General features: G+C 32.3%; 1 pseudogene; it reads left to right on the forward strand.

The window, feature by feature from the left end:
* LOC113117618 (1-phosphatidylinositol 4,5-bisphosphate phosphodiesterase beta-2-like) overlaps window positions 1–23,658 on the forward strand; it is a 33,207-nt pseudogene extending 9,549 nt beyond the window's left edge.
* Window positions 23,659–23,670: the final 12 nt, after the last annotated feature.

Below are 23,670 nucleotides of genomic sequence, written 5' to 3' on the forward strand. Positions count from 1 at the left end.
TTATTAACAAAGATTATCAATCGCTTTGTTTCACGTCACCCTGGAGCACAAAACCTGTCTGAAGTGGCAGTTTTTATGAAGTGAGATTTATAAATCATCTGGCCCAGATACAACTATTTGAAAATCTGGAATCTGAGGGATGCAAAAAAATCGAAATATTGAGAAAATCATCTTTAAAGTTGTTCAAATGAATTCTTAGAAATGCAAATTGAAAATAAAAAAAAATAAGTTTTGATATATTTACAGTCGGACATTAATCAAATATCTTCATGGAACATGATCTTTACTTAATATCCTAATGATTTTTGTCATAAAAGAAAAATCTATAATTTTGACAAATAAAATGTTTTTTTGTATTTATTATGCACAATGAGTGCAGTGTTTTCAGGCGTTTCATTTAAATGTTAGTTGAAATTTGTATTAAATGCAATAAATAAACTAGCTAAAGTCTTATAATATTAAAGTAACTATACTTTAATATAATTTATATTGCAACTTGTATGTCTTTAAATATATATAAATTAATGCAATTATCAAATAAATTATAACCAAGCATGTTAGTCAAGATATCAAAATAAGTCTGCTTCTTTAAAGGATGACAGTTTTTTTTACTTTTAAATAAAAATATAATTTAATTAAAATTAAATAAAATAAATTGGTGACCAGTTACATGAATGAACATAAACCAGTAACACTTTACAGTAAGTTAACATTAGTTAGATAACATCAATTAACTAACAGTGAAAAATACTTTAAAGCACTTATTTATCTTAGCTAACATTGAAATCAAAAGCAACAAAAAACATAATGATCTAAAATGTAATTTAACATAAAATAAAAAATTATCTGACATATTACAAAGTGTGTTTTTTTTTTAATTATACTTCAGTTTGTTTAAAAAAAAACAATCATGAATGTCTCTATTTTAGTCACTTAACTGACCTTTTATTTCATTAATAATAATGTGCTTTTAAGATTTGAAGTCCACTCCAAATGCACATTAATTATGACTAAGCACGCTTCTTTTTTTCATTCCTTGATTCTGACTTTAGGACGTGATTGAAGCGATCGCTGAGAGTGCCTTCAAGACGTCCAAGTATCCTGTTGTGCTTTCGTTTGAGAACCACGTGGATTCGTAAGACACTCTTTGCTCCTGGTGCTGCAGGTTTGATGCGGTGATATTTCTGCTGTGATGTTCATGAGATCACGTGTGTGTTTCAGCGTGAAGCAGCAGGAGAAGATGGCTCACTACTGCAGGACCATCTTTGGAGACGCTCTGCTCGTCGACGTACTGGAAAAATATCCCGTGAGTTCAGATTCAAACACTTGTGATGGATATACAGTATATCCACACTGGCACAGTTATGATTTTAACACCATTCAGCAAATATACAGAGCTCCACATACAGTAATACTGTTCTAAAAATTATGCCAATTCTGTTATATGAGCATTTTCTGTGGCAACACAGGAAATGAAAAAAAAACTGAATAATTAAAAGTGTAATTTGTCACACCGCATGAAGATAAATGTGTGATTAAAATAATAAATAATAAAAAATAAAAAAATGGTGACCAGCAACAAAACCACTTTTCATGACGGTTCCATTCGCACACTATAAAAATTAGCATTAACTGCAAAAAATAAAAATAAAAATAAAATAAATTGGATAATGTTTTTTTTTCTATATTTCTGAAGTAAAATAATTGGATATCAGTTGCATTAACTAAAACGATCAATGTACAATAAAGATGCATTTAAAGATCCATTAGTTAATGATATTAGTTATAATGCACTGTAAGTCGCTCTGGATAAAAGCGTCTGCTAAATGCATAAATTTAATTTAATTTAATTTTTAATATGAACTAAGAATAAAAACCTAACACATTTTAAATGGACCAGTGGAGAATAAAATGTCAAGTAGAATAAAATAAGATAATAAAATAAAATAAAAAATATACAATAAAATGTTGAATAAAGCAAAATAAACCAGTAACACTTGTGGTTATATTTGTCACCATTAGTTAACCATATCAGTTAACATGATGCTTTCAGTGGATGATGCTTATAAAGCATTCATTAATCTTCGTTCATTTTCAACAGACCTGAGCAAACAATGAATGGTTGTGCTTTTATTATTTAACATTAACAAATATAAATAAATGCTGTAAGTTAATGTTAGTGCATCAGCGAACATTAACTAACGGGACTCAACTTTGCTCTTACCAGTAAACCTTTATAAAACAGAGAGTTCCGCTCCTTGATTCTGATTGGCCGAGCCCTTAACGCTACAAAGTAACATTCACCTTTGTTTACTTCTGTGTGTTGCTTGGCAACCACTTTGTAACACCCACAGCTGTTTCTGAGGAGCTACATTGTTTGGTGGAAGAATACTGCTTTTATTAACATCATTACACTTTATTTGCTCAGTTTTATTACATGAAACATTACTATGTGTATGGAATACCTGTTTTATTAAAGCAGTAAGCCCCGTGAAGCCGTGGTTTAACAGTGAATGTATAACAGCTAAAGTGGTTTTAGTCATTGTGGCTAACATCGTCCCTCAGCTGTTACAAATTCACTGTAAACCTGTTCAAGTTGCACGCTGTTAGCAGTAATTCTGTTTAATATCTCATCTGATCTTCTGTGGTTTTGTTTTTCAGCTGAAGCCGGGTTATCCGATGCCGAGTCCGTCCGAGCTGATGGGTAAAATCCTGATCAAGAATAAGAAAAGCAACGCACCTGCCAGCAAACCCGAACAGGCCAAGAAAGCGTCTGGTCCAGAGCAAGCAAACGAAGCTGCGCACGACTCTGAGTCCAACCAACCCAGGGATCCTAACCAACCCGCTCCAGCGAACCCAGAGAACAGCGACCCGCCGCATGCAACCGGTCAGTTTAAATGACATGAACCTCCAAATACTTACAGTGCTTGATGTGTTTGTGAGGATGCTCTGACGGGCCGCATTTACTGCCACCAAAAACTAAACTAACAGTATTTTGTGTCTAACCGATCCAGACGACCGTGAAGAGCATGATGACCACGATGAACAGGACGAAGAGAAGATGAAGAACTCTGACGAGGTGAAGTAGATGCTGAATACCTGTAACTTCTGCCTTCTTTTGAGTAACTCTTGAAGCTTTTGATAATTGTAAGAATGAACAGAAACACACATTTTAAAACCTAAAGAAGTCACACAGGCTGCATTTATTTGCCCAAAATAAAAACAGTAAAAATTGTGAAATATTATTGCTATTTAAAATAACCATTTTCTGTGTGAATCTGTGTTAAAGTGTAATTTATTTCTGTGATGCTCCGCTGTATTTCCAGTGTCACATGATCTTCAGAAATCATGAATAATATGATGAAACATTTCTGTAAACAGTTAATGTTTTTGTGAAACCATATTTTTTAAAGATTTGTTGATGAATTTAAAGTTTGAAAAAAAACCTGTAATTATTATGTTGTTTATTATGCAAATGATTGTATATTTACTTGCACTTTTTGATCATTTTAATGCATCCTTGCTGAATGAAACAAAAGTAGCGCTGTAGTGCAACACTCCAATTATCTTTTTATAAGTAATTGTTTACTAAATGTACAATGACTTTCTTTCTTTAATCATCATTTACTGAGTGTGCACTATTTGTCACTTCCTCTCAGGGAACCGCTGGACAGGAAGTGACAGCATACGAGGAGATGTCAGCTATTGTCAACTACGTCCAGCCCAACAAATTCATCTCTTTTGAGAACGCAGCCAGTGAGTTCACACTCGTGTGTGTGTGATCAATACATAATTAATGCACCTGAAACTCTGAAACCTTGTCTTAGAGTAAATTACATAATAAATATAACCTTTTTTCTTTTCTTTTTTGGCAAATGATTCACCATTTGAGTAGTAAATATGCAAAATCAAATGCATAATGCATTATTTCAATTTCACCCTAGTAACACTTTCCAATAACTTTGTTTGCTAACATTTGTAATTATAATACAACAAGCAATATATTTTATGAATATTTGTTAGTTAGAAATATGGTTCTTCTTTGTTCATGTTAGCTGAAAGTGCATTAATTGATATTAACATGCAATCTTTTTATTTATATTTTTATATGATTTTTATATTTACATTTATTTATCAGTTAAAAAATGAAGAAATTAAATAAAAAGTATTTTTACAAGTAATGTTAAATAAAATAATAATTATTATATAATTTTTTTAAATGCTCATTTTTATAACACAGTGTAATTTTACAATTGTTTGTATTTAATTTTATATTGTTATTTAATAATAGGATGTAATGTGTATTGTGAATAGTAATTTTAAAGTAAAAAAAAAATATTTCTTTAATATTTATTTTATTTTAAAGTGAATAAATCAAATAATAAAATTTATTATGAATAATATAAAATGTATTATATTTTAGTGATTTATTTTAATTGTATTAATAATATTTTTATTATTAATCTTTAATTTATTATATATATATATATATATATATATATATATATATATATATATATATATATAATTTTATTTTATTTTTTTTTATTTTTTTTTACTCTTATTATAAGACATGAAAATGCGCTGCATGTTAAGACTGGATCTGACAAGACAATGTTGACAAATTGACAAAACATCAATGTTGTTTAACCATCTGATTCTGTCCAAATGTAGAAAAAAACAAGAGTTTTGTCATCTCTTCGTTCGTGGAAACCAAAGGAGAGAGTCTGATCGCTAAGAGCGCTGTGGACTGGGTGGAGTATCCTTTACTTCTGTCATGTTCTTGTTCTCAGTTAGACTCAGATTCAGTGTTTTCTGCTGTTTGGATGTCACTGCTTTCCTAAACTGATGTCTGTAGATATAATAAGAGGCAGATGAGCCGTATCTATCCTAAAGGAACCCGTGTGGACTCCTCAAACTACAGTCCTCAGCCGTTCTGGAGCGCCGGCTGTCAGTTTGTGGCACTCAACTACCAGACTATGGGTAAGATGAGTCAAATCACGCCAACATTGACTCTTTATGTTCACAACATGATCAGCACAGGGTTTCCCAAAACTGGTGTTCTTGAGTTTTTCTTTTACGTCAGAAATCATTAGGACATTAAGTGAAGATCATGTTCCATGAAGATATTTAGTACTGTACTGTAAATATATGCAATTTAATTTCTGATGCATATGCATTGCATTGTTTTTTTTGGCATCCCTCAGATTCCAGTTTTCAAATAGTTGCATCTCAGACAAATATTGTCCTCCGAACAAACCATGGAAAGATTATTCATTCAGCTTTCAGATGATGCATAAATCTCAATTTCCAAAACACTTAAGGCGAGACACTGCAGGTGAATAGGGCAAAAAAAATAACTAATAGTTATCACCTTACTTACCCAGTTGATTGATTACATTGATTATTGCAAAAAAAAAAAATTAGCATTACAAGTTTTCAAAAATGTTATGTTTAAATATGCAAATGAGGCATTATTTAATGAAATATGTGCTAATTTGCATAAATGTCTAGTACAAAAATCTGAACACTAGATGAAGTCGGTTTCAAAAAATGTTGTTTAATTTTTTTGACATATAGTCAAATGTTTTTACAGAGGGAATTCTGGTTATCTTTTTTTGTCACTCCATAATTCAGAAAATACTTCAGAAAAACAATATATTTTCAAAATTTTGGGGGGAATAAAATGTTGTATATAATCAAGGAAAATATATATGAACAAATCCCTCTGTTAAAACCTTCAGGATATAGACAGGAATAAAAATGTGAAGTTTGGTGCGTGTAAGTGCTACTGAAGTGGAGATTTATGGCTCAGTGTTGAAGAAAAAACTCATTTTGAGGAAACGGCCTTTAAAAATATGTATTGTAATTGAAATCTATTGACACAAGCATTTAAAGTGCTATAACAGAAACACTTAACAGTGTCTTTTAAACAGTGTCTCGTTTTTCTTCCACTAGTTTGAAAAAGCACTTTATGAAAAACCAAAAAGCCCAAAATCTCAAAATTGACAGGTTCGTGTTTTTGCCCACAGCGTCTCACCTTAAGACTGGTTTTGTGCTCTAGGGTCACATTAGTATTTAAATATGATGAGTAACCACAAGTGTAAAGTGTTTAATGTGTTCTGTTTGTGCATTGTAAAGCTGTGTCTGTGTTTAATGTTGTGGTGTGTGTTGGATGCTGTAGACTTCCCCATGCAGCTGAACATGGCTCTGTTTGAGTTTAACGGCAGGACGGGTTACCTCCTCAAACACGACGTGGTCCGTCGCAGCGACAAGAAGTTCGATCCCTTCACCGACAGGATCGACACCATCATCGCCAGCACTCTCACCATTAAGGTCCTGCAGAAATGCTTTGGGACTTATATAGAAGAACGATGACAGATACTCGTATGAGTATTAGTGCTGTCAAACGATTAATCGCGATTAATCGCATCCAAAATACAAGTTTTTGTTTGTGTAATATATGTATGCGTGCTGTGTATATTTATTATGTATATATAAATACACACACACATTTATGTATGTATATATTTCAGAAATATAGGCTATGTTTATATATTGAATACAAATCAAATTTATTTATAATATAAATTATGTATGTGAGCATAAATATAGACGTGTATATTTTCTAAATATAAACTGTATGTGTGTGTATTTATGTATTAATAATAAATATAGACAGAATATATGTATATTATGCAAACAAAAACTTTTATTATATATATTACTATTATTATTATGTATTTATTTTGTATTTTTTATTAGTTTTATATTTTGTAAGGAAGCTTTAATGGTTCCCTGCATTTTTTTTTTTTTTTGGTCAAAAAAAAGTTGTTGGTGTTTTAATATTTGAAATTAGGAAATAAGAAGTAGTACAAGTATTGTAATTTTACAATATGTGATGAATTACAATCATTATTATTTTCTTCAATACTTGATATTTAGTTTTACAGTGAATTATTAAAGTAATAATAATTAAAATAGTAACTACTTATAATAGTAAAAAATACAAGTTGGTAATAAATAATAATAATAATAATAATAATAATCTAAATAATTATCTAAAATTAAAGTAATGCAATTTAATTTATTTTCGTTAAATATTAGATTTATTTTACAATAGTAATAAAGCAGCAATACAATACATATATATATATAATTTTTTTTTTTTTTTTTTAAATCACAGTCAGGTTTTTTTTAATTTTTTATGTGAATTTGTTTCCCCTTCTTCCGACTCATGCATGAAAACCCTAATAATAAATTTGTTTAATTTTTTAGTTATTATTATTTTTTTATATAGATATATTATGTTTTTAATGTACTTGTGGACAAACGACGGACATCATTGTGTGCTGTATTTTCTCTCTCAGTGAATCTCATCTGTCTTGCAAATGTGTGTGTGAACTGTCTCCTGTGTTCAGATTTACTCCGGTCAGTTCCTGTCAGATAAACACGTGAAGACCGGAGTGGAGGTCGAGCTCATCGGTTTGCCCAAAGACCCCAAACGCAAATACCGCACCAAATGGAGCACGACGCCCAACGCCATCAACCCCGAGTGGAACGAGGAGCCGTTCGTCTTCGAGAAGGTCAGATCTCGTAGCATTCATGACTCAGGTGTGTTGGAGCGGCTCGGACGCTGATGTCTGTGTGATGTTGAGCAGATCTTGCTGCCGGAGATGGCTTACCTCAGACTCGTGGTTCAGGAGGAGGGCGGAAAGTTCCTGGGTCACCGAATCATCCCTCTGGACGCTCTGCAGACAGGTGAGACCCGAACCAATCTGCAGTAGCACAATAGCCAACAATGCATTGAATGGGTCATAATAATCCATTATTCTTTTAAAGATGATTTCCTCAATGTTTAGATTTTTTTTGCATTGATTTTCAAATAGTTGCATCTCGTCGTCTTGTGGTACACGGTCACATATGAGGTTTTATTTGGTCGAATGCTGTGATGGTTTGCAGGTTTCCAGCACATCGGTCTGCGCACAGAGAGCAACATGCCGCTCACGCTGCCGTCTGTGTTCGTGCACATCGAGGTCAAGGACTACATCCCTGCTGCATTCGCTGGTACTGACCTACAAACCTACAGTCACAGGCTTTCACTGAGCACAGCATCAAATGACCTCTCAATGACTGTTTTCTGTTAGATTTCTCCGATGCACTTTTCAATCCTGTGAAGACTTCGAAGCCACCGAAGACTGAGGTAGAGTTAAATGCACAAATGCATGCAATAAATGTTCAAATGAATGCATGTTATTATGAGTCAAGCAGTTTCTTATTTAAAAAACGTTTTATTTTAGCTTGATGCAAAGGCAGCGTTTCTTATTCCATATAGTTTAATTTGATGTACTAAAATAATGAAAAACAAAATAGGCTGAATAAAAACATTTAAAAAACACTACAAAATTACAAAAAATCTACTTAAATTTAAAGTCAAAACAGAAAATATAAAATAAAAACTAATTCAAAATAATCGTATTATAGTATAAGAAATTAACTAAAATTAAAACAAAAAACTTTTGAATAAACTTTAAATGTTAAACTTAAAATTAACTAAAATATGAAAAACTTATTAAGTGTTCTCATTTATATTTATGATAAGTTAAAAATAACTAAAATGGAAATTAAATGTGTAAAAATGATGAAGACATTTAAAAATAATTAATGCAAATGATAAAAATCTACAAACAATACTAAAATATAAAAATAAAAACTAATTTAACGTAATAAGGACTATCATAAGATTGAATGATACTAAAATAATAATAATAAAATCTTATATTAGTTAACTAGTTGCAGCATTTCTAATATTATTTTAGTTTAACTTTATAAAATATTATCACTATTATATAAAATATTAAAATAACTCAAACTAAAAATGTATATATTGTGTAAAAAATAAAAATGAATATTTTTTTAGATATTTTAAGAAAAATATAAAACACAAATTACTTGTTAATAATAAATAATAAACTTTAACTGAAAAAAGAAACAAAAAACCCAATAATAATAATAATAATAAACTATATTAATTATACCTCAGTTATATTAAAATAATACTGATAACAACTTCTAAACCACATAATTGACTATTAACTGAGATAATTGATGTCCTTTATAACTGTGCTAGTTTTTATATCCCTTGAAATCATTCGGATTTAATATTTCATGAACATGGATGCACTTATTTGTAATGTAGCCTCATAAAAAATGCATTATATCTTCAGCTTTTATAAATGCTGAATGATCTCACTGTGCTCTCGTCTTCAGAGTTTAACATACGTGTGTGAATATGAGTTACCTCTCGCTGACAGAGCCCAGACACCTGCTGCAGGTAAATACATATAATTATATATATTAGAAATGTAAATATTTTATTCACCTTTGATTTTAATTTATTTTAAACTCAAATTCAGTAATTTTTGTTCTTAAACTTATTTCATTTTATTTTTTGTGTGTTGTGTTTTGTCAGTTTTAGTATTTTTTTTTTTTTATGTCTAAGAATTTTAAATTAATTTTTATTGTATATTTTAAATTAGCTTTAATTTTATATTTGCACTTTTCAGTTTTAATTTTTAATAATTGTATCTGATATTGGCTTTTTTTATTTTTAGAATGGTAATGTGCTTTTGTCATTATTATTATTTTTGTTTATTTGTTTATTTTGATTGAGCTAAATAACAACACGTTTTTCTCTGTAGAACTACACTCAAACTAAAGAGATATTCGTTGAATTTGTTTAATAATCGGTGTATTTTGCTCCATTAACAATTTGACTGCTTTAAAAAAAAAAATATATAAAACACTATATTAAAAAAAATCATAAATTATATATTAATTTACATTTACATTTATGCTTTTAGCAGATGCTTTTATCCAAAGCGACTTACAGTGCAATCAGGCTATACATATATATATATATATATTTACCAGTATGTAATTTGGTACCAAACATATTCAAGTATAATGGTAATTTTATACCATCACTGCACTGATTTGCCATATTTATTGAAGTGAAATGGATGATAATTCATGGTAATTGATCTGCCTGTGACTCTATCATATAATAAGAACCGAAGGCCGCAGAAGCAGCTCCAGCATCATCAGAGACTGAAGCTGCAGTTCCTCCAGCAGAGGGCGACACTGCATCACCTGAACCCAAAACAGAGGAAAAACCCGAACCTGAGCCCAAAGCTGAAGTAAAACCAGAACCTGAACCCCAACCAGAGGAGAAAACTGAACCAGAGCCCAAACCTGAAGTAAAACCAGAACCTGAACCTGAACCTGAAGTAAAACCAGAACCTGAACCTGAAGTAAAACCAGAACCTGAACCCCAACCAGAGGAGAAAAGTGAACCAGAAGCTGCTACTGATGCAGATGCTGTCGTCACAGAGACCAAAGAATCCAGTGAGGAAAGCCCATCTGACCCCTCAGGTGATCTGCGTCTGTCACATGACTCCGTTTACATGATACATTGTGACATCATCACACTGACTCGACAAGTTACTTGTTACATTAGTTTCAATAGTTACATTACAAAATACAACCATCACCGCAACTCATCCACAACCATCATCAAAACATTACAAAATATCATTTTCAAAATAAATTGTAGCCTGATTTTATAATAGTAAAAAAAAATTAATTAAAAAAAATTATATATCTAGTCCTTTAAGAAAATTGCTTTATTCTTCAGTTCATATTTTTTTTTACGTTTTTAAAAAACGTATACTTTTAAGCATTTTTTTTTAAATACACATATTTACAAACAAATACAGTGTGTATATATAAAATGTCTAAGAAAATGGGTCAGTATCTTTAAAAATCAAAAAACAGTTTTTAGTTCTTCAAACAGAAAGCTCTGTGGTGTTGACAAGCTCTGAGCAGAAGTGAGTCTGACTGATGGAGGTGTTTTTCAGACATCACCACTGTGACCTGTGAAGAACTGCAGCAGCACAAGAACTTCCTGAAGGTCACCAAGAAACAGGAGAAAGACCTGAAAGAGACGGAGAAGAAGTTTCAGAAGAAACGAGAAGATCTGCTTCAGAAATACAGCGACCAGTTCAAAGCCTTGAAGAAGAAGAAGTACATGCTTGATTATAGGCTGTTATTTATACTATTGTAGTGTTTTGAATTAGCTTTTATTTTTTATATTATATATTTTTTTATTTTTTTTATTTTGTCATTTTTATTTTTAAAGTACTTTATTTTTTTTATTTTTTTAAGTATTTACTTTTAGCTACTAAGAAACAAAACTACATAAAAAAATATATAACATATCTTGCATTGACATTATTTTTCTATTTTAATTTAAGTTTTAGTTATTTATTAAGTTTAGTTTTATATATATGTTATTTTATACTACTGTAGTATTTTGAATTAGCTTTAATTTTTATATTTCCAATATATTTGTTAAATAATTGTAAAAATGTTTAATTTTTTGTAAAAAAAAAATTTCATTTTAATTTTTTTAAAGTACTATTTATTTTAAATTTGTCTTAGCTACTGTGAAGCAAAACTACAAATATATCTTGAATTAACATTATTTGTCTATTTTAGTTTAAGTTTTAGTAATTGTTATGTTCGTTTGTCATTTTATATATATATATACATTTGACTTAAAACTCATTTTATTTCATTTTATTGCCAAGGCAGAATTTCTAATATTCGTTTAAGCTTAAGTTTTCAACTAAAATTTACTTTCCGGGAAAGTGAGCCGGGAAACACGTCTCGTGTAACATGTTTCGTGTTTATGTCCCTGAGGTGTGTGTTGTGTGTTGATCTCTGGTTAAGTGTGTGTTTGTGATTGTCCAGGTCTGGAGATGATCCCAGTGACCAGATAAATGAACTCAAGCAGAAGCTGAAGTCGGAGCTCAGGGCTCTGCTGGTGGAGCAACACGATCAGATCAAGAAGAAGAAGGAACAGAACAACACTGAGGTACAGACACAGATATTATGATGACTGACTGTCTTGATCAGGTGTTCCCACACTGTGAGACTGTAGAGCCTGGACTATTCATTCATCAGAAATCATTCAAATACTGCATATAGTGTACATCTGCTAGCAAACATATAGAAAAGCAAATTAATGTTTCTAATCAAAATGTGGTTGGCATGAAGGGTTTCATTGTTTTATCACATAATGATCACAGTTTAAGTTTCAAACTATTATTGTTATAAAATATTATTATTTTATGAACTTTTGTTTGGTTTCAGGCACATTGATCATTTAAATTAGCCTGTTAGAGTGTTGCTATGTGGTTGCTAGGTTAATCTGAGTGTTGCTTTTCAGTTGCTATGTTGTATAGCAACACTCTAAAACACTCAGAACATCATAGCAACTGCAAAGCAACACTCAGATTTACCTAGCAACCACATAGCAACACTCTAAAACACTCAGAACAACATAGCAACTGCAAAGCAACACTCAGATTTACCTAGAAACCACATAGCTACACTCTAAAACACTCAGAACAACATAGCAACTGCAAAGCAACACTCAGAATAATTTAGCAACCACATAGCAACACTCTAAAACACTCAGAACATCATAGCAACTGCAAAGCAACACTCAGATTTACCTAGCAACCACATAGCAACACTCTAAAACACTCAGAACAACATAGCAACTGCAAAGCAACACTCAGATTTACCTAGCAACCACATAGCAACACTCTAAAACACTCAGAACAACATAGCAACTGCAAAGCAACACTCAGATTTACCTAGCAACCACATAGCAACACTCTAAAACACTCAGAACAACATAGCAACTGCAAAGCAACACTCAGATTTACCTAGCAACCACATAGCAACACTCTAAAACACTCAGAACAACATAGCAACTGCAAAGCAACACTCAGATTTACCTAGCAACCACATAGCAACACTCTAAAACACTCGGAACAACATAGCAACTGCAAAGCAACACTCAGATTTACCTAGCAACCAAATAGCAACACTCTAAAACACTCAGAACAACATAGCAACTGCAAATCAACACTCAGATTAATTTAGCAACCATATAGCAACACTCTAAAACACTCAGACCAACATAGCAACTGCAACGCAACACTCAGATTTACCTAGCAACCATATAGCAACACTCTAAAACACTCAGAACAACATAGCAACTGCAAAGCAACACTCATATTTACCTAGCAACCATATAGCAACACTCTAAAACGCTCAGAACAACATAGCAACTGCAAAGCAACACTCAGATTTACCTAGCAACCATATAGCAACACTCTAAAACACTAAGAACAACATAGCAACTGCAAAGCAACACTCAGATTAATTTAGCAACCAGATAGCAACACTCTAAAACACTCAGAACAACATAGCAACTGCAAAGCAACACTCAGATTTACCTAGCAACCACATAGCAACACTCTAAAACACTCAGAACAACATGGCAACTGCAAAGCAACACTCAGATTAATTTAGCAACCACATAGCAACACTCTAAAACACTCATAACAACATAGCAACTGCAAAGCAACACTCAGATTAACCTAGCAACCACATAGCAACACTCTAAAACACTCAGAACAACATAGCAACTGCAAAGCAACACTCAGATTTAACTAGCAACCACATAGCAACACTCTAAAACACTCTGAACAACATAGCAACTGCAAAGCAACACTCAGATTTACCTAGCAACCACAAAGCAACACTCCAAAACACTCAGAACAACATAGCAACTGCAACGCAACACTCGGATTTACCTAGCAACCACATAGCAACACTCTAAAACACTCGGAACAACATAGCAACTGCAAAGCAACACTCAGATTAACCTAGCAACCACATAGCAACACTCTAAAACACTCAGAACAACATAGCAACTGCAAAGCAACACTCAGATTTACCTAGCAACCACATAGCAACACTCTAAAACGCTCAGAACAACATAGCAACTGCAAAGCAACACTCAGAATAATTTAGCAACCACATAGCAACACTCTAAAACACTCAGAACAACATAGCAACTGCAAAACAACACTCAGATTAACCTAGCAACCATATAGCAACACTCTAAAACACTAAGAACAACATAGCAACTGCAAAGCAACACTCAGATTTACCTAGCAACCACAAAGCAACACTCCAAAACACTCAGAACAACATAGCAACTGCAACGCAACACTCGGATTTACCTAGCAACCACATAGCAACACTCTAAAACACTCGGAACAACATAGCAACTGCAAAGCAACACTCAGATTAACCTAGCAACCACATAGCAACACTCTAAAACACTCAGAACAACATAGCAACTGCAAAGCAACACTCAGATTTACCTAGCAACCACATAGCAACACTCTAAAACGCTCAGAACAACATAGCAACTGCAAAGCAACACTCAGAATAATTTAGCAACCACATAGCAACACTCTAAAACACTCAGAACAACATAGCAACTGCAAAGCAACACTCAGATTAACCTAGCAACCATATAGCAACACTCTAAAACGCTCAGAACAACATAGCAACTGCAAAGCAACACTCAGATTTACCTAGCAACCATATAGCAACACTCTAAAACACTAAGAACAACATAGCAACTGCAAAGCAACACTCAGATTAATTTAGCAACCAGATAGCAACACTCTAAAACACTCAGAACAACATAGCAACTGCAAAGCAACACTCAGATTTACCTAGCAACCACATAGCAACACTCTAAAACACTCAGAACAACATGGCAACTGCAAAGCAACACTCAGATTAATTTAGCAACCACATAGCAACACTCTAAAACACTCATAACAACATAGCAACTGCAAAGCAACACTCAGATTAACCTAGCAACCACATAGCAACACTCTAAAACACTCAGAACAACATAGCAACTGCAAAGCAACACTCAGATTTAACTAGCAACCACATAGCAACACTCTAAAACACTCTGAACAACATAGCAACTGCAAAGCAACACTCAGATTTACCTAGCAACCACAAAGCAACACTCCAAAACACTCAGAACAACATAGCAACTGCAACGCAACACTCGGATTTACCTAGCAACCACATAGCAACACTCTAAAACACTCGGAACAACATAGCAACTGCAAAGCAACACTCAGATTAACCTAGCAACCACATAGCAACACTCTAAAACACTCAGAACAACATAGCAACTGCAAAGCAACACTCAGATTTACCTAGCAACCACATAGCAACACTCTAAAACACTCAGAACATCATAGCAACTGCAAAGCAACACTCAGATTAACCTAGCAACCACATAGCAACACTCTAAAACACTCAGAACAACATAGCAACTGCAAAGCAACACTCAGATTTACCTAGCAACCACATAGCAACACTCTAAAACACTCAAAACAGCATAGCAACTGCAAAGCAACACTCAGATTAACCTAGCAAGCACATAGCAACACTCTAAAACACTCAGAACAACATAGCAACTACAAAGCAACACTCAGATTAACCTAGCAACCACATGGCAACACTCTAAAACACTCGGAACAACATAGCAACTGCAAAGCAACACTCAGATTAACCTAACAAACACATAGCAACACTCTAAAACACTCATAACAACATAGCAACTGCAAAGCAACACTCAGATTAACCTAGCAACCACATAGCAACACTCTAAAACACTCAGAACAACATAGCAACTGCAAAGCAACACTCAGATTAACCTAGCAACCACATAGCAACACTCTAAAACACTCATAACAACATAGCAACTGCAAAGCAACACTCAGATTAATTTAGCAACTGCAAAGCAACACTCTAAAATACCAAGAACAGCCTATTAATACATTGAAACACTTAGAATAACCTTGCAACTGCATATCAAGACTCTAAAACACTCAAAACAACCTGAAACCACACAGTAATACTCTCAAATGCTAAGAATAACCTAGCAACCCAATTTAACACAAAGCAACACTAAACACTTGGACCACATAGCAAGTGACGTGACATACAGCCAATTATGGACACCCATACTCTGAATTTGTGCTCTGCAATTAACCCATCCAAAGTGCACACACAAAGCAGTGAACACACTCACACACACACACCGTGAACACACACCTGGAGCAGTGGGCAGCCATTTATGCCGGTATTAAAGGTGAAGAAAGCACTGTACATTCACTCTCTCCAGCTACAATCCCTGCCAGCCCGAGACTCGAACTCTTAACCTTTGGATTACTAAATACAAATCTCTATCCATTAGACCACAACTTCAGAATGATCGCAACACTCTAAAACACTTATAACAACATAGCAACCACATAGAAACACTCTGAAACACTAAAACAACACTCTAAACACTTGGAACAGCCTAAAAAACACATAGTAACACTCTAAAATACTAAGAACAGCCTAGTAACCCCATAATAACAAAACAAAAAAAACTCTCAGAAAATGGCAACTTCATAGCAACACTCTAAACACGCTGAATAACCTAGCAACCACATAGAAATAGTAAAAAAAACATGAGTGATATTTTCCTAAGAGATCCGATGCACCGCTATCACCTGCTGAAAGGAAGCAGGTCCTGGAGTTTCTTACTAGGAAGTGACAGGAAGTGCTTGTATTCATTTCCTCTGTGTGGCAGCACAGCAGATCTCAGAGCTCAGAGCGATGGCCAGCTGGTGCGGTCTGTTCTGATACATGTACGTGACACTTCCTGTGTTCTCTTCTGTATTTCCTGTTTGACAGCGTTTGACCAAACTCCTGGAAATGGCCACAGAGAAGCACTGCAGTGAGATCAAGGCACTCAACAGGTGTGTGTGTGTGTGTGTGTGTGTGTGTGTGTGTGCGTGTGTGTGTGTGTGTGTGTATAATGACATGGGGATGGCACAGGTATTTCAAGGAGAGGGTGACTTATGAGGACATAACCCATGTCCCCATTTTTCAAAACACTTATAAATCATACAGAATGAGTTTTTTTGAGAAAGTAAAAATGCAGAAAGTTTCCTGTGAGGGTTAGGGTTAGGTGTAGGGTTGGTGAAGGGAGAGAGAATATACAGTACAGAATAAAAACCATTACACCTATGGGATGAACACACTTTACACAGAAACAAACGTGTGTGTGTGTGTGTGTGTGTGTGTGTGTGTGTTTCAGTGAACTTGGCCTTTGAAACGAGAAATAGAAAGTGTAAGACGCGTGAGATGAATCTTTGAGTGTTGTAATTCAGCTGATGCATCAGAGCTGCAGTGTGTGTGTGTGTGTGTGTGTTTGTCTTGGGAAACATAACGAGGGTTCAGGGGCTGGTGACCTTTTCTACATGGAGCGCAGTTTGTTTGGTAATTATCTGGTTAATTATCATTGTTTCGAGAGCAGAAGCAGAGTAAATACGCTGTGAGCGTGAGTGGGACTGATCACATCTGTTTATGAACACAAACCACCGACAGAAACAAAACTAGTCTGCGATGGTTTAGCAGCTTGGTCACAGTTTAAGCTTCTCATGATGAAATCAAACAGCTGGAGGAATGACGTCTGTGTGCGATCGTCTGGCATGATGGGATGTAAATGTTTCTAAAATAACAACGAAATTAAATAAAATGCTGGTAATATTCATGATATCTCTCACCCTTACAATTGTTTCTTTTATTTTTTTCAGTGAGCCCAAGAAGAAAGACAAGTAAGATTTTTTTGGTGTTGTTTCTGGATTAAACATACAAATTTGAAATCAAAATTGAAAACTTATTAGTAATTATTTAAATCCTAAAAATGTCAAATGTATATAAATAAAAAAATATATTTTTAATGGTTTTGAAATCATAAATTTCATTAAATAATAAATGTAATCAGATATGTAATCAATAAAAAAACTAAAATAAAAATCTAAAACTAAAATAGGTAATTATTATATATATATATATATATATATATATATATATATATATATATATATATATATATATATATATATATACACAATAATTACCTATTTTAGTTTTAGATTTTTATTTTAATTATTTATTTATTTATTTTCTCACTAAGACATTTATGTAAAATGAATGTAAAATGAATATATAAAAATTAATATTGCTAATAAAAATGGAACATTTTAATAAATAAATAAATATTTGTAAAAAAAAAAATGCATTCATTATGTGACAATATTCACTAAAACAGTAAAACTTTTACAATATTACAAAATTTAAAATATTACAATTTAAAATAACTGTTTTCTATGTAAATATATGTTAAAATGTAATTTATAGCAGTGATCAAAGCTACATTTTCTAAATAATCACTTTCCAGTGTCACATCATCATTCAGAAATATGCTGTAAAAGTGTTCACAAAAAGAAATTAAATAAACAAAAATCACCCTACCTTTCTGGAATAATGTATAGAATTTATTCTGATAACTTTTAGGAGTACAATAGCATTTTAGTTTTACTAAACCTAGTTAGTGTCACATTAAACATTATTTTTATTGTTTTAATGCACAAATATTAATTCCCTCTATTTCAGAATGAAGAAATGCAAAAGTACGGAGCAGCTTGACAACGATAACACACAGGTAAAGCACCACATAAACACAGATCGAGTGATCGAACATACAACGGATGGCAGCTGAATGAGAGCCGCTCGGACACAAAGCCATGGTTCAGCTTGAGTTTTAACAAACGCAGACTAACATGTGCTCCCTCCCTCTCTCTCTCTCTCTCCCTCTCTCTCGTGATGTTTACAGCAGGTGAACGATGGAAACATGTGCGTTATGACTCACTCTGTGCACATGCAGCTCCTCCAAATTCATTCAGTGCTCCATTAGTTCCCATCTCCACGGCCAGAACACAATGCCATTAAAGTCTAAGATGTAGATGTGTTTACAGATGTATTTATAAAGCCAGAGACCCTAGTGAGTGTACTGTATGTGAACGCAAACGCTCGGCTTCATGCGTCATTGCATTCCTCAATATGGAGAAGAGTTGAGGATGATTGAAAACTGGCTGTTTTTATCATAAAGAGAGCGAAACCTCTAGCACAGGGTTCCCAAACTGTGGTTAGAGAGGAAGAGTAGGGGTCAAAAGAAAAAAAGATTAGTTTTGATAAAAAAAGGCAATAGTTAATAATAATAATAAAAAAATGTAATTAAAAAATAATTTCTTTAAATCTTAAAAATAAAAGAAAAGCAATATTTGAAATAAATCACTTAATTAAATCATAAAAATTAAAAGAATTTAAATTAAAAAATATTTAAATGAAGCACTAATATAATTTAACATAAATACTTAAAAAATTAAACAATAAAAATAAAACACTCACTAATAATTCGTTAAATGCAAAAAAAATCAACTAAAATCAATTTTCCAAAGTATAAAAATGGTCAAAATAAAACGAGTGATGAAATATATCATAAAAATGAGAAATTTAAAGAAATCATATTGAAATAAAAAACATTTACTAATAATTCATTACATTATAACAGTGTAAAAATAAAAAATAAAATAAAATAAATATATATATATATATATATATATATATATATATATATATATATATATATATATACATATATATATATTTTTTTTTTTTTTTTTTTTAAGATGTATTTATTTAAAGATGTATTTAAAAAAATGTATAATATAAAAAATATGATATTTAATTAAAGAAATGATTTAAACATAAAAACAATCAAAAGAAAACACACTGACTATTTAATTTGTTTACTTGCATGACCATTATGTAAACAACATCAGAGAATTGTGAGCATGTAAATCTGGGAATAAAGTTTTGTGTGCTTCATCTTATACTTCATTTGCAGTAAGTTATGAGGTTTTATCCAATCAGGATGTTTTCTTAGAAGACAGCAGAGAACCGAAACTGCTGGAAGCACCTCGAGTTACAGTTAAAGGTCACAGAATTGTATCTTTTCCTCTATTATTGAGCTTCAGAACGGACTGATAGAGTCTCCTCAGACGTTCAGCAGCTGTATGTGTGTCGGATCAACGTGATGTGTGAACAATAGATGCACATGGACTCACATGTTCATGCACAAGACCTGGAGAGCAATGCAACACCACAATGTTGAACACTTGCATGCATATTAATGCATATGTGCTGCACTCGAGAACATGTATGTGAGCGCACATGGCAGAGGTGTGTGTGTGTGTTATTAATGTATGTAATGTCACACTCTCTCAGTCGGCAGATAACAGCAGCGCTGATGCTTCACCGCAGGAACAGAGTCTGAAGAAGAAACAGGCGGCTACACTGGCCAGCATCAGAGAACTGATCAGTCAGGTACACACTGACCCTGTCTTCTGTCCTACAACACACTCCTGTCTGAATCTGAGTGTGCACATTACACACAGCCGCTCCGAAGCATGGGAACTAAGATTTCTGCAGAAGAAAGTTATCATTTAATTCAGCAAAGGTGCATTAAAAGTGAAAAAAATGAGCATTAATAATGTTACAAAATATTTCTATTTTCATTTCCTTGACTTGATGAAAAGCTAGTGATTAATCAAATCACAAAAATGACAAATTAAAATAAAGGAGTCATTTAAAAATAGATCATATTAGGGATGCACGATATTGGATTTTGGCCGATATTCGATATGCCGATATTTTCAAAATAATTTTGGCCGATGCCGATACCGATATCGATATATATACAAATATATACTGATATATTTCAACTTTAATTTTACTGAAGAGAAATCCATGTATCTCTTCTGTACTGATTCTACCATAAATTTATTATTTTACAAATGTAGACAGACATTCACATCTGAAAAACAGGTCAATTATTTCACTTGGAGAATATCGGTTTGGCTCATCGGCAGAAATATTCATATCGGCCGATACCGATAATGGTCATTTTAAGCTTTTATCGGCCGATACCGATATTGTGCCGATATTATCGTGCATCCCTAATCATAATAAATCAATTGCTTATTATTAATTAAATCCTGAAGATGTCAAATTAAAATAATCTATTTTTATTCATGCACTAAAAGTGACAAAAATTGTATAATGTTACAGAAAGATTACTATTTCTATTGCATTGCCTTGGAAAGGTAATAATTAAATAAATCCTAAAAAATTTAAAACAACGAATCATTTAAAAAAAACTATATTTAAAATAAATAAATAAAGCACAAATTATTGATTTAATCATAAAAATCTAAAAATAAAAAATAATAATTTAAAAATAAAATTTGAATTCAACCATTTACTAATAATTAAATCATAAATATGTAAAATGTAAAAAAAAAATGTAAGAAATTATTTTATACAGCGACACAATAGTGACAGTAAAGATATTTATAATGTTACAAAAGTTCCAAATGTAAATAAATGCTGCTCTTTTGAACTTTTTGTTCATCTGTGAATCCTGAAAAATAAAATGCATCACAGTTTCCACAGAAATATTGTGCAGCACAACTGTGTTCAACATTAATAATAATCAGAAATGTTTCTTGAGCAGTGAATCATCATATTATTCTGATTTCTGAAGATCGTGTGACACTGAAGACTGGAGGAATGATGCTGAAAATACAGCGGAGCATCACAGAAATACATTATATTTTACAATATATTCAGATTAAAAAAACAGCTGTTTTAATTTGCAATAATATTTCACAAAATAACTGTTTTTAATGTATATTTTTGATCAGATAAATGCACCCCATGATGAGCAGAAGAGACGTCATTATTAAAACCAAACTTCTGAGGACTTTGTTAAAATTACATAAAGGGGATTTTATCATAACCAGACTTTATTAAAACCATCAGAATAACTTTCTCTGCCTATTTCCACTGAATATCAGCTTACAGATTATGAAAGTTACACGCATTACCGCATGCCGTTTCATTAAATCAGATCTGGCCTATTCGTTTTTCAGGAAAGGCATTTCTGAATTTAATAATGCAGTGATGACTGTAGAAACTGGAAGAGAAGCCGATGAGTAATTCAGCATCTGAATAATCATGAGCTTAATGTCACTGACGTCTTCATCAGTGAGTCTCGCTCCTCGTGTTGTTACAGGACAGATGTGCTGGAAGGTGTAGTAACACCTGGCTTGTGAACGCAGATGTGTTTTAGTTTGACGTGAGACTCTGTTTGAAGGGAACAGACCAGAGTCCTTAAATCTCTCAGGATTTATAGATCTGGAGCTGCTCCATCTGTCTTCAGAGACGGAGACAGAGACTAGAAGTTTTACCACTTTAAGGATGAAAATCAATAAAAACGTCTTATAAAAGCCAATTAAATTTTGAAAAAATAATATAAAATGGTAAAAACATATTTTAAAAAAAGACTGACTAATTATTAATCAAATAATATATTTTTTTAAATTTAAAATTTAAATTAAAAAAATGAATTTAATAAAAAAGTAGTTATCATTAAAATAATACATTATCAACAATAAAACACTTTGTAGTAATAAATAAAATATTTATATTTTCTATGAAATAATAAATAATTAAAAAAATGTTTCATGAAGCTTATAATAAATAAAAGAATAAAAAATAATAAAAACAATCCCAAATAATAAAAAAATGTAAAATTTTTAATTTTAATTAAAAAATAATGAATTTAATAAAACATTTAGTTAAAATAAATATCATTTAAAAAATACATTATCAAAAATAAAACACTTAGTAATAATAAATAAAATATTTATATTTTCTATGAAAATAATAAATAAAATATATTTCATGAATTTAATAATACATTAAATAATATAAAAATAAAAACAATCCAAGTGAATCTATCACTAATCATTATTTCATTCCAAAATTTTGTTTCAAGAGTAAATAATCAAAATAAAACACTTAATAACTAATATCATAAGAATATATATATATATATATATATATATATATATATATATATATATACAATTATTATTATTTTTTTAAGAAGTTTGTTAGAGGAAGTGAATTACTGAAGAAGGATTTATGATTTCAAATTAATGCACATCTTTTAAAAGTGTAGGCATTTGTGAATATTTCGTGAATATTGTGTTAGTTGTTTTGTCTCTTTAGATAGTTCACCCAAGAATGAAAATTACTAAAACAATAACGAATGCATTGCAGTTTCAAAGTGCATATTCAAACTGATTTCAGGACACACGATATATTTCTTCTGAATCTTTATTATCGAGCATTAAAGCATCCTGTTGATGTTGAGTGCTGTGGTTTCTTGACCTCTGTGTGCAGCTGAATAAAGACGCGGTGACCGAACACGTGAAGAAGATGTGGTCTCTGCCCGGTGACCTGTCCGAGGCCGTCAACTCCTGCGTCCAGACGCATTTCCCGAGCACGTGGAGAAGGCCGGAGAGAGCCGCTCCGAGAGCACCGGACAGTTCAACCATGTGTTCGTGGGATGAGCTCCATCTCAACAGTGCAGTGCAATATTTAGCATTTCCATTTATTAGACACTCGTTTGTGTTTTAGTGCACACTGTGTTCTTTTCATTAGGTGAGGTTTGCTTGGATGCAATTTAGCACTCGACCTCACAATAAAACCAGGAGGAATGAGTTAAAATGAAAACATCAGAGCCATATTTCACTTCAAAACAAAGAGGGAAAATAAAAACAATTTGCATTATGTTTTAGGACCATGCATTTATTTATTTGTTTGCATTGTTTTAGATTGTTCCATCAAATTCTCGTTTCTGTAATACAAAAATAAATAAATATAATCCATCAGCTATAT

Source organism: Carassius auratus, chromosome 17 (genome assembly GCF_003368295.1).
Source record: "Carassius auratus strain Wakin chromosome 17, ASM336829v1, whole genome shotgun sequence".
NCBI classification, from domain to species: domain Eukaryota; kingdom Metazoa; phylum Chordata; class Actinopteri; order Cypriniformes; family Cyprinidae; genus Carassius; species Carassius auratus.